At 48.6% G+C, this 11,896-nt stretch overlaps 1 long non-coding RNA gene across 2 annotated transcripts; it reads left to right on the top strand.

The window, feature by feature from the left end:
• Nucleotides 1-2,749: 2,749 nt before the first annotated feature.
• LOC123352340 lies at nucleotides 2,750-8,465 on the top strand. Of its 2 annotated transcripts, none has more exons than XR_006574142.1 (4): nucleotides 2,750-2,928; nucleotides 4,041-4,316; nucleotides 5,363-5,464; nucleotides 7,513-8,465. It is a non-coding gene; the product is annotated as an uncharacterized LOC123352340 (long non-coding RNA). The 2 variants fall into 2 exon arrangements; XR_006574141.1 differs by having other exon boundaries at nucleotides 2,750-3,086.
• Nucleotides 8,466-11,896: the final 3,431 nt, after the last annotated feature.

Genomic DNA, 11,896 nt, shown 5'->3' with positions numbered 1-11,896 from the left:
TCCGCCTTTGCTTCTGGAAACTGTGTGGCCCCGCCCTGCCTTCACGATCCCACCCCTGACGGTGTGACCTCATACGCACTGTTCATGTGAGACCACGCCAGTGGGGGCGTTTTATCTCAACACCAGACAGGGAATAAACCATAAAAAAGCTGGACTTTCTGCGTCTCTCCCACTGGAGCCTCACCAATAGCAGCGCAATGGCAGGAGATTATAGGAGACTAATTCAGGCAAAGATAGAAGAACCAGATTCTAACCAGATGCATCGTCTGATAGCTCAAAAACACATCTACTGCAGTTGCAGCACATGCACATAAGGCTGGAGGTCCACTGAGTCAGGTGAGCTATGCTGATTTACGAGGATCTGCTCCTTGGCAAGCCTTCCCAAAGAATAGGTTGTAGACTAATATTTTTAAGAGCGGGTTTTGAAGTATAGGAGCATCCTTGCCCCTTAAAGATCAAAAGGCCATTAAAGAGAATAAAGATGAAGGGGCTGATTTTCCTCTTGCGCTCATTTTACACCACAATTTGTCCATTGGCTTCAATGGAGGTAGTCCTGGTTTACACCCAGGTGAATGCGAGGAGAATCAGGACCAAAATGTAGTTATTCCCTAGAAAGTGACTCTAAAAATGGCATCACTGGTCTCCTTACTGACTGTATTTATTGTCCTTTAGAGGCACCAAATAAAATTTGCTCAGTAAAAAATTGGAGAGGTCTTTTTCTAACTACATCCCTGCAAATCCACCCTGGGACCTGAACGTCAAACTGGATTCTTCTGGGCTTGTGAAGTGACGTCAATACATAATACAGGTTTCTGTAACTGGAATTTGGTGAACAATGCAGGTGGTGATGCAGGCGATGGAATAGAATCCAACTCACTCTCCCTTTGCTGGGTTGCTCTGCGTGGCTAGCAAGAATAGTAAAAATGGTTTTTTTCTCACCGAAATCAGGAGACCAGACTCTGAATACGCACAGATCTGTTGATTTAGAAAGTGCCACTTTTTCACAGTCGCCACATTTTCAGAAGGGGGACGTGAAATGGCACAAGGGCATGGAAGATGGACCAGGAACCTTCTTAGGTACCGGCGGGGAGATCTATACTTCGTACAGATGCCTCTGTGTCATCGCCCTGGGAGTACTTGGTCAGTGCCAGCTGTGCACAGTGGCTCTGGTATTTCACTACTGGCTCCTCTCTAACTTTAGCCCATGACTTCCTTGCTCAGTTCATGCACTGGGCTAGGTGAATTTCTCTGCCATTAATCATGAGAGCGGCTCGCACCTCAGACCTTTTCTCTTTAATCTATCGCCATCTAGCGTGCTGTGTCAGTAATGCAAAAAGCCAAGACTCCCCTGCCTTAGGGAGCATGTACGGTCTCCGAATGACAACCCCCTCGCGAAATATATTCAGTCCCACAGGCCCAGCGCAAATCAGACTGCCTGATAAAGACTCAGCACAGATGCATCTATTCCTAGACGAGGGCTGCAATCATCCTTGTTCTTTTCAGTTTTTTCGCGAAGGTGAAAGTTTGACAGGCGTGAGGGCCGCGGTCCTTTCTATAGCCGCAAAGCAGGTATCACGTAGACAGTCACAGTGCAAGCTTCCCCAACGCACACAGGTCAGTGTGTCCCAGCAGTGACTGGGCTGAGTGGAGGGGGAAGATGGTTTTTTGTGTCCATCTAATTCTTGGTCTTTGGCTCAGGTTGCTCATGAAGGTGCCAGACATTGTTAGTTGTGTGCTGTGTTATGCGGGGGGGGGGGGGGGGAGAGGGTTTATTTGTTTTAATCCCCCAACCTGGTGCTTTAGGGTTTAAGCCAATCTTTAAATATTAGAGACCTATGTGGGGGAGAGGGAGGCAGGTATCCCATAACGGCCTTCTGAAGGGTTCTTACACCTCCCGGTGAAGCATTTGGTGATGTCCACTGTTGGAGACAGGATACTGGAGTAGATGGACCTTGGGTCTGATCCAGTGTGGCCGCAACCTCACCTGGTGCAGCGTGTGTGTTGACAGAATAGTTGCTTTTCCACACTCAAAGAGCCAAGCACAGGCTTTCAGACTACCCTACGGAAAACAACGACAAAAAAGCACAAAAGAAAAGTTACCCTGAGAGACCACAGCATGTGCATCTCCTTAGCAACAGTCCGCAGCAACTCCTGAGGGCCCTCGCTGCAAAGAGGCCCTCAACAGAGACATCTGCCCTGCAGCTAAGAGATGCTGAGGGAATGGCCACTCCTTTCAGAGCAACAGAACTGCAGTCGGGTTGCCAAGCAGCGGGACTCTGAGCCCCATTAAGACTGCGTTGGGCCTGGCATGTGGGGCGAGCCCTAGTGCTGCAGAGAGATGGGCTGGGGATGCAGCAGCCTCACCGCAATGGCAGATCTCTCAGGAGGACAAGCTGTCTCTGAAATGCAGCAAACCTGCTGATGCCGCTCTGCAGTCCCTCCCTGTGGATGTCTACCACAAACACTGTGCAGGGACAATGGGAATGGAGAGTGTCTGATGGAGCTGGAAGGAAACCTCAGCCAGCTCGGTGCCTTGCCATGCCTGTAGTTGTTATATCCTTGGGGCAGCCGGTGTAGGAAGCAATCACTTGAGGCCAGAGAGCAGGCAGCTAACCAAAACCTCCATTTTATTTACAGGTATACAGAGAGCTCAATCAGCCGGTTGAAACCGGCTGAGCTATCCCTTAATAGTCTAACTCAGTTGCCATAGTAACAAAACCCATGACAACCAAATACACAACAGTAGTCACTGCCTGAAGCTTGTTGTACACAAACTTGTTTAATGGGGGGGGGGGATGTTAAAAAAACCCAAAAAACCTCCTGAGGAAAAACGGCTGCTGTCTCAGCTCCCAGGCAGAGTTCTTCTAATGGAGGTAGAATTCTGGGAGGCTACATTAGAGAAATCTGAGTCTCTCTCCTGTCATGGAGGTTCGTGGAGATGGTGGCCAACTTTCCAATGTCTGAAAACCAGACCCCTGCCCCACCTCTTTCCCCAAAGCCCTGCCCCCTACTCACTCCTCTCCCTCCTCATCTCCAGCGTGAGCAGCACCAAGGGACCTGCAATCCTGAGCCGCATGGGAGTGCAGGTCAGAAAAACGCTGCGGCCACACGGGAGCAGCTAGGCAGCTCTGCTGGCAAGCTAGGACATGGCCCTCCTGCCCGGCAGCCCCCCCACCTCCCTCTGAGCTGTCTTCCCAGCAGTCCCTTCCCCGTCCGCTTGAGCGCTCCCCACCCCGGCGCTGCCTGAGAGCGTGGCCGGGGGAAGTGCTGGCTGGTGGGGCAGTTTGTGTTCCTTCCCTCCTGGGGAACGCTCCAGGCCTGCTGGGAACCCCTTACCCTGCGCGCCATGAGCTCCCGCACTGTCCTCTGCCGCAGCCCTGCAAACTGTGCTCTTCAAAGGGGCGGCCCGCGGCCCGAGCTGGTGCATGTGTGCTGCTGCGGCAGCCGCCGCTTCAGGGCCAGCTGGTAGAAGAGGTTACAGGCCTTTTAGTGTCCAGTCAGTAGATCTGACTGGACGCTGCTAGGTTCCTTTTTCAACCAGACTCTCGAATCGTGGAAACGGTGTAAGGAGGGTATAGGTTTGTGCAGAGGGGTGGGGTGGAATACACCTGGTCCATATGCACCACAGGGATCTTTGCTCTGGAAGAAAGACATGGGGGCGGGTGGACATTCGATGGACAACACAGGAGGAGGATCCAGCTTCCCTCCACCCCAATCTATACAGATAAACACTGCACCATGGCCACATCCTCTGGTTTAGCTCAGAGACTGTGATTCAAACCCCCCCCCGCCACACACACACACACACACACACACACACAGAGTGTTTTTAAGGAAGCAGAACCATGTTTGAACAACAGCTAACTCCTGGATCCCTCTGAGGCATCTGGAGCAAGTCCCACAGCTTGAGCCAAATGCATCAATGGTGTGACTTCATGTAAGTCAATGGAGCTACAGCAGGGACGGCTGCTTCCGTTTAGCTACAATGGTTCTGCGTGCCTAACCAACCGCTGTATGACCTGGGCAATATACCGACGCAGGTTAGCTCAAAATCCAGGCCAGGGGAAGGATCTGAACTCCACTCTTCACTGCCCTACGTGGAGGGCGCGACGGCAAAGATCTACACAACACCCTCTGGCCTTCGAGCCGCATGACTCATGTTACTGGGGCAACGTCCGGGGAGGAAGGAAATAGTGTAGTAAAAAATAAAACCACAGCCCAGCTGAGTGCGAGAGACGAGCAGAGCCAGAGCCCGAGCAGCAGGAAATCACAGCCTGGCTGGAGCGCTGCAGAGATGGTCTGAGTCATTATCAACGGTAAGGAAACCTCTTCAGACAAAGTAGAGCAGAGGGGGATGTTTGGTTTGTAAATACATGTGTATCCCTGACTATCACTGGAAGAAAGATGATGAGTGAATTCTTTGAAATGCAGTCTGAGCTGCCAGGCCATTGCTCAGCGTCTTTCTTTACATGGGGGTTGTCTTCATTGTTGGGGGGGGGGACGGGGACTGTTCCACAGTCGGGTATCCCAGCCATGGACAAAAGGGAGGCTTTGTGATATCTGCTGTGTCACCCTGCAAGGGGAGGTAAAGTCCTATCAGCCGGTGCTCTCCACAACGTTCCCTTCCCAGAATAACATCATATGCTTTGTCTAGCTGGATCTGGTGGGCGGGGGGGAGAGGGGGTGGTTACTATGTAATGAATAAAGTAAAACTTTGCTCATTAATTTAAAAAAATCATTAGGTCTGATTCTGATCTCGTTTACACGGGTGGAAAACAGGAGTAATTCCACTGAGTGGCTCTGGGTCTGATTGTGGACTTGCACCAGTGGGAATCTGGAATAACTCTGCCGAAGTGAATGGAATTACACAGGATAAAACTGGAGTTAGTTAAGTGCGCAGCTGGGCACGTGTTGCCCAGTTGATACCAACTACCTTCACTTCTGTGCTTTTTGGCCGAGATCTCTTGGGGTATCAGTGCAAATCTCGCTCTCTCCGGGCTTTTTCTCCAGCCCTGACAGGAAATGGACTCGGATTAGGTGCCCAGGACTCCATGGTGCTAGGTGCTGTACAAACACAGAACAGAAGGAAAGTCTTTGCCCCAAGCTTTTACCTTGAATGGTGAAACTTGATTCTATTGCAAAACCATTTGTTACACTCCCCCTGACTCCCACTGTGCCTGTAAAGGTGACTGATTGGGTCCCTAGCTCAGGCAGGCTCAGAGAGGGGGTGATTTGCTCCTGTGAACACCCCTACCGCCTTGGTGCCTTGCGCAGCTTCATTTCCCCGGTGCCCCACAGGGGTCAACAAATATTTGCCCTTAGCTTGAGGTATACAAACTAATGGTCTCCTTTCTCTCTGCAGCCTGCAGGTATGTGGCAGCAAAAATTGGGAGCCTGTGTGGCCACAGAGCTGAGGAGCCCCTTACCACCACGGCCCGCCCAGCAGACCACAGCCAGAAGCAAAGTAAGTAAAGGACTTGCTGGAGCTGTCATGGGGATGGCTGTGGTGGGGGACAAGGAGCACGCTAGATTAGAAAGGTGGTGTGATGCAGCAGGCTGGGACTCAGGCGAATCAGGTTCTCTTCTTTGCTCTGCTACTAACCTGCTGCATGGCGGTGCCGTAGCTAGGAATGTAAGGTTGGGTGGGCTGCAAATTATTACGGGCGGGCAATACCCCACCCCCACATTTCCTTACAGACACGGCTTTGTTTTTAATTAGCTAAAGTCGTTTCAAAACTTGTCTATTTGCCCAATAGGAGGCACCATTAAAAAAAAATCCCCGTATAAATTTACTTGAACTGACCCACGTACAGTCATGGGGATGGCTGGGAATATGCTGCGTAAGCACCTAGCACCCTCAAGGTCCCAGATCTAGGGGACTTCCCGTTCGACACCAAAATGCCTTATCACACCAGGGCCACCCAGAGGATTCAGGGGGCCTGGGGCAAAGCAATTTCGGGGGGCCCTTCCATTAAAAAAAGAGTTGCAATACCACAGAATACTATATTCTTCTGGGGGCCCTTCTGGGGCCCGGGGCAAATTGCCCACTTGCCCCTCCTCTGCCCTGTATCACACACCAGGATCAGTGGCAAGCAGAGCTCTGATTTTCATTACCAAATTCAGCCCCACCCCCCACCTGCTGGCTGCATCAGTTAGAGGAAGTTATTTAAAACACAGAAGTCAGCATGACTTTGCAGATGGCTCATACAAGACCCAGGAGGCCTGCGGCTCTCCCAGCGGCCTGAAATTCAATACCTTGCTACTAGCCACTGAATCAGCTGGGACACTACCACCTTTCCGATAAGCTCTTGGAGACGCAAAATATGGCTGTCACTTGACAGACTTGCACTTTTATTCCTGTTAAATTGCTGTAGAATATACCCAGCGTGCACCACTTTCCAGTAAGATAAGGCAAACTGAATTGCTGTCCTAACCCCTACCCAGGGGTCTTAGATTAAATTTTAAAATGTGGCAGCAATTGGATAGTAGATTGATGAGACCGAGGCACAAGAAGTGAGTTCCATAGATGGGCTCCAAATCATTTGCTCAAGCTGTAAGGGAAGCAGTGAGTGATGGGTTTACATGGTCAAGGTAATGAGCCTGATTCTCCTCTCACTTACACCAGTTTTACACCAGTAGAACTCAGTGGGGTTTGTCCTGATTTGCTCTAGTGTAAGTGAGCTCAGATCTTGTCAGTATCAACCTCTATTGCCACATGCAGCAGCAGGAGGCGTGGCCAGGAAGCCTATGCCCCCCCGAGCTATGTCGACATCGCTGTTTGTGACTGAAAAACAAAAAGTTTTAAACAGATTTATTAAAAGCCAGGTGGGGTGGGGCTGCAGAGAGGCCCAGATTTGGAATCGCAGTTTAACAGGTGTCAGATAAGTTGCCTTGGCAGTGGTATTTAAACTTCCCCTTTAAGATAATAGACTCATCTTCAGCTGGTGTAAGTCAGTGGAGCTCTGTTGGAATCAGTGGAGCTGCTTATTTCACTAACTGAACCTCTCTAAACGATACCAACAGGAGCCCATTTTGCCGATGGTAGGAAGCTTCGCTGGCTCTAGAGCTATTTAAGACTGAAAACATTTTCTGATGTAAATCTGGCCTAATTTTCTCAGGGCTAGTTTTCACTAGAAAATTAGATCCACACAGCTACATCGCTCAGGAGTGTGAAAGATCCACACCCCTCAGAGTTCAGCCGACCTAAGGCCCTGTGTAGACAGCGCTAGTTCGATAGAAGAATTCTTCCATGGACCTAGCTACCACCTCCTGGGGAGGTAGATTAACCACAGCAACGAGAGAACCCTTCCTGGCACCGATGTGTCCATACTGAAGCGTAGACATAGCCTCAGATTTACCCTGTTCTGTGTTACAATCTCCTGCTGTAAGGTTTGGAACCTCCTGGCAAGGTGATGTTGAAGCTTTGTCCAGATGATGATAAGCCTGTTAACCCCCCCTCCCAGCTAACATTACTGATTCCTCCTCTTTCCTCTGTTGCGCTTGCGTTTTCAGATGTAAACACAGTGATAGCAGAAGCCCCCCCTCGGGTGACGGACGCAGTCACTAGGGACAAGGTGCTCGGCCCTGAACAGCCCTGCGGATCCTGAGGGTAGATGGCCTCAGGGCCTTCCTTGGAAGCCCTAGATCTTCTTTCTCATGGACTCCGCGAGGGTCTTGGTCTGCTGGGGCTCCTGGTCCCCGGGGCTCGGAAGTGTGTGTTCACCAGTAAATCCATCATGCGTTTGCTCTCTGTCCATTTGTATAACAATATGAATTGTCTTTATTAACCCCTTGCCACAAGGATTTCCCAGCATGAAAGACAAATTAAGTCCGACACTCAGCACCTGCGAGAACTGCTGCCTGCAAAACTCACTCCAGGCTCTGTACTGGGGCCAGGGAGAATATGTTACCCTTCTCGGTCTAATAACAAACCAAAGTCGTCTTCAATACGTACCTAGGGCCAGATTCTGGTCTCATGTATACTGGGGTAACTTCAGAGTAACTTCACTGAAGTTAATAGCGTCAGATCCTCGGCTGGTATAAATTAGTACTGCTCCATTGATTGGAGCTATGCTGATTTGCACCAGCTGAGGATTTGGACCAGAGTAGCTCTGAATTTACACTGGTATAACAGAGAATCTGGCCTTTAGGGCTAAAAATCATCTCTAAAACAGTTATGAAGCAGAGAAACTCCATTGATTTCAATGAAGTTACACTGGATCTACATGGAGTAAGAGAGAGCAGAATTTGGCCCATGGAGGGAAGACACCACCCTTGCATGGGTGGATGGATCTGGCCCTCGGTGATCCGATTTCCTTTCCTCTGGCAAGTTCTCCCTGTATTGTCACAGTGAGCAATGACGACAGATTCACAAACTCCTTTGTGTGGAGATGAACAAGTCTGAATCCTTCCTGTGCTACAAACCCTCAATTCAACCAGCAATAAAGACTAAAATCAGAATGAAAGCAGGCGTGCTGTACATTTATGGCCTTTTGGTGCTTTTCTATTTGCGAGCGTTTATTCCTTTGGAGTACACAGTGAATTATTTATTAGTTGTATTACGGTTGCCATGAAGGCCCCAGCTCAGATTACGGCCCCATGGTGTCTTACAATGTGTGCAAACATGTGGTAAGAGGTAGCCTGTGCTCCTAAATTGCTTACAGCCTATACAGAGAAGACAGATGGGGGGAGAGGGGGAAGGGATTCAGCAGTACTGTGAATGATTCCCCCTCATCCTTGGGTGCCCCCTGGCACCCGGGAGCTCCAGCATCAGGGCTACATCCCAATTCCCCTCTCGGAAACGCTCCATGGCAGGCTCTCTTGCCGGGGGAGGGGGGGCCCTTTATTACAAAAACATAGTGCAAATAATCCTTAACAAACGTCCCAGAACATAGTCCACTTATCAGTCCCTCATGCCCCACTCCAGGGAAATAGTCTTTAAAATCCCATCACCTCTAGCTCACCAGCATAGCATGTGCCACATCTCGGCATCATCCACCACCTCTGGGCTCTTCACCTGTCTTCTCCTGTCCTTCTGCTAGGACGGCCTTCCAGCGGGAGTGCAGCCCCTTTTCTTTCCAACAGGAACCCCACCCCCACCACTAGCCTCTCTGCTGGGACATCATCCTCACCAGGGGAACAGCATCATTCCCCAGTTCTGTTAACCTCTCATCTCAGACAGGCCGGCAAAGAAACCCTTCCACTGCTCCCCTGGCTTCAGCCCTCCAGCTTCAACCCGCTGGCTTCGAAGTCAGCAGGAAAGTCCCTATGCTGCCCCACTGCCTTCAGCCTTCTTCAGCTTGGGGAGGTCAGCCAAAAACCTCTCTGCTGCTTTTTAACCACCCACTGCCCCAGGAACCTCTTACACCTCCCTTCAAGAACCTCCTACCTCTCTGACTCTCCCTCTGGTGCCACTCCATGCTCTTAATCAGCCAAACTGGGAGCGCCGCTTCTGGCCTGAACCTGCTTCCTTTATAAGGACCAGCCACCCTGGGACAGGTACAGAGAGAGGAAGTGACCTGCCTGAGTATTAGCACCAAAATATCCTGATTCCCAGCCTAGTGCCCTGTCAAGACAACCAGAGGTAACATTTTCTATTTTGTTACCATAAGCTGATCTGTTGCAAGAGTTTCATGACAAAGACCTGCTCAGAACAATGCAGAACATCCCTCCACGAGAAACTATTGAGGCCTGGGGTGAAATGCTCACTGAAGTCATTGTTAAAAACTTCGGAGGAGCCAGGATTTCTCTGCAGAAAAAAAGTCTTAAAAAAAAAAAAGGATTGGACGCTTACATGGATAGCACGAACCTCCACACTTAACAAAAACGTATAGGGGACACAAACCGCACATTTCAGGGCACATGCCAATGGAGAGAGTAAGGATGGAATTTCTCCTGGGAGCAGGTTACTTTTTAATTGTTCCCTATGGATTTTTTTGCCCCTTCATCAAAAACATCTGGTAGGGACCCCTGTCGGTGACGAGATACTGAGTTGGATCACGCTAGTCTGAGGTGGTCTAGCAATTCCCATTTTCCTATGTAATAGGTGGAGCTTGGTTTAAACGATTGTCTCCATGGAGAGGCAAATTACAAATGAATGTGTTTCATCAACAGAAATAAGATATTCAGGGGACTTCATAGTTAGAAATAACTGGGCAGGAGCACATCATTACAACTGCCTCTTTAGCCCCATATACCCTGATCATCACTAGGACATCTGTGTGCCTAAGGCAGCTACTACAATCTTACAGATACAGCCTGTCGTGGTCGCGAGGTCATATAAATCCCTATTGCCATTTGTACTGGATCAGCTCCTCCATGGAACTATAGCCTTAAGTTTACCTGCTGAAACCAGATGATAGGGTCTGGAGTTGTCAGATGGATTCATATGGAAAGCACGAGCCATGTCTGACTTGGGTGTTGATTGCCCGTTCGTGGTTATTACTCCAGGACACAATTACTTGTATAATTTAAGCACTTCATTCACCTGCCATTTTTAAAATTAACCTGGTAACAAGCCAGGAATCATAACATTCAAAAACCAGTAGGAGAACACTTCAATCTCTCTGGTCACTCAATAACAGACCTCAAGGAGGCAATTCTTCAGCAAAAAAAACTTTTAAAACAGACTCCAACGTGAAGCTGCAGAACTAGAATTATTTGCAAACTGGATACCATCAGATTAGGCCTGAATAAAGAGTGGGTATGGTTGGCTCATTACAAAACCTAAACTTAATTTCCCCAATACTAATTTCTCCAAACTGTTACTCACACCTTCTTGTCAATTGTCTGTGATGGGCCACTCTCTTACCACTTCAGATGTTATTTTTCCTCCCTTGCTGTCCTGCTGTTAATTGATTTATCTCATTAGACTGACCTCACACTTGGTAAAGCAACCCCCATCCTTTCATGTATTTATACCTGCTCCTGTATTTTTTACTTCATACATCTGATGAAATGGGTTCTAGCCCACGAAAGCTTATGCCCAAATAAATGTGTTAGTCTCTAAGGTGCCACAAGGACTCCTCGGGTATTTTTGCTTAAAACTAATTCCTTTTCCATGTCATTTACAAACGATAGCAACAAAAAAAATAAAAACAAAACATAACAAAAAACAAAACAAAAAAAACAAAAAACCAACTGTCCCAAAACTGTAGAAAAGATGCTCAATAAAGAACTTTGCTTAAGATTTCGTAGTGTGTTTCATGTTGTCTGTCTTTTAAAGACCTAATAATGTGAGATGCTGGGCACCTTCTGGAAGTCATTCATCACCCCTAACTCCTGGTAGAGTCAAAGGCACGGGGGACATTTCTGATCATGCTCCTAGGTTAACAATTCTCCAGGTCAGAGGTCGTGACATCTTCTGTGTTTTATAGAGTGCTGAGTGCAGTGTCCATGCCTAGCAAATTACAAATACCAACAAAAGTCCAGAAGAAATGGGATGCTAAGAGTTTGTGAATTTCTGCTGGCGTGGAGCAAGCATGAGAGATGCTATGCTCTGATCTCCAGGGCCAAAGAAAATAGAGTATGTCTGTACAAGAAAATAAAGACAATAGCCAGGTCATTTCCCCATGCTGGGAAAAATGCAAGGATCACACATGCATGATGAAAGGAACATGAGTGGGGCATAAAAGAGGAAACTTAACTAGCCATGATCTTGCCATGTTCCTTGCATTAAAAATTCAACAATCTGAACTGTACATGCTGTGCATCATCCAGGCATGATCCTTACTTGCACTGTTCACAGCATGAGTTGATAGCTCATTACAAACACACTTAAATGCAACTATTTGTATTGCACGGCTAACAGACTTGATGAGAAGTAAGGAAGTCATAAGCAGCACAATTCACTTCTTCACATGAGATTTGGCTCCTGTTCAAGAGGGCTGTTGGGCAG

Source organism: Mauremys mutica, chromosome 18, assembly GCF_020497125.1.
Source record: "Mauremys mutica isolate MM-2020 ecotype Southern chromosome 18, ASM2049712v1, whole genome shotgun sequence".
Classification (NCBI taxonomy): domain Eukaryota; kingdom Metazoa; phylum Chordata; order Testudines; family Geoemydidae; genus Mauremys; species Mauremys mutica.
This window is presented reverse-complemented; position numbering and strand designations above follow the sequence as displayed.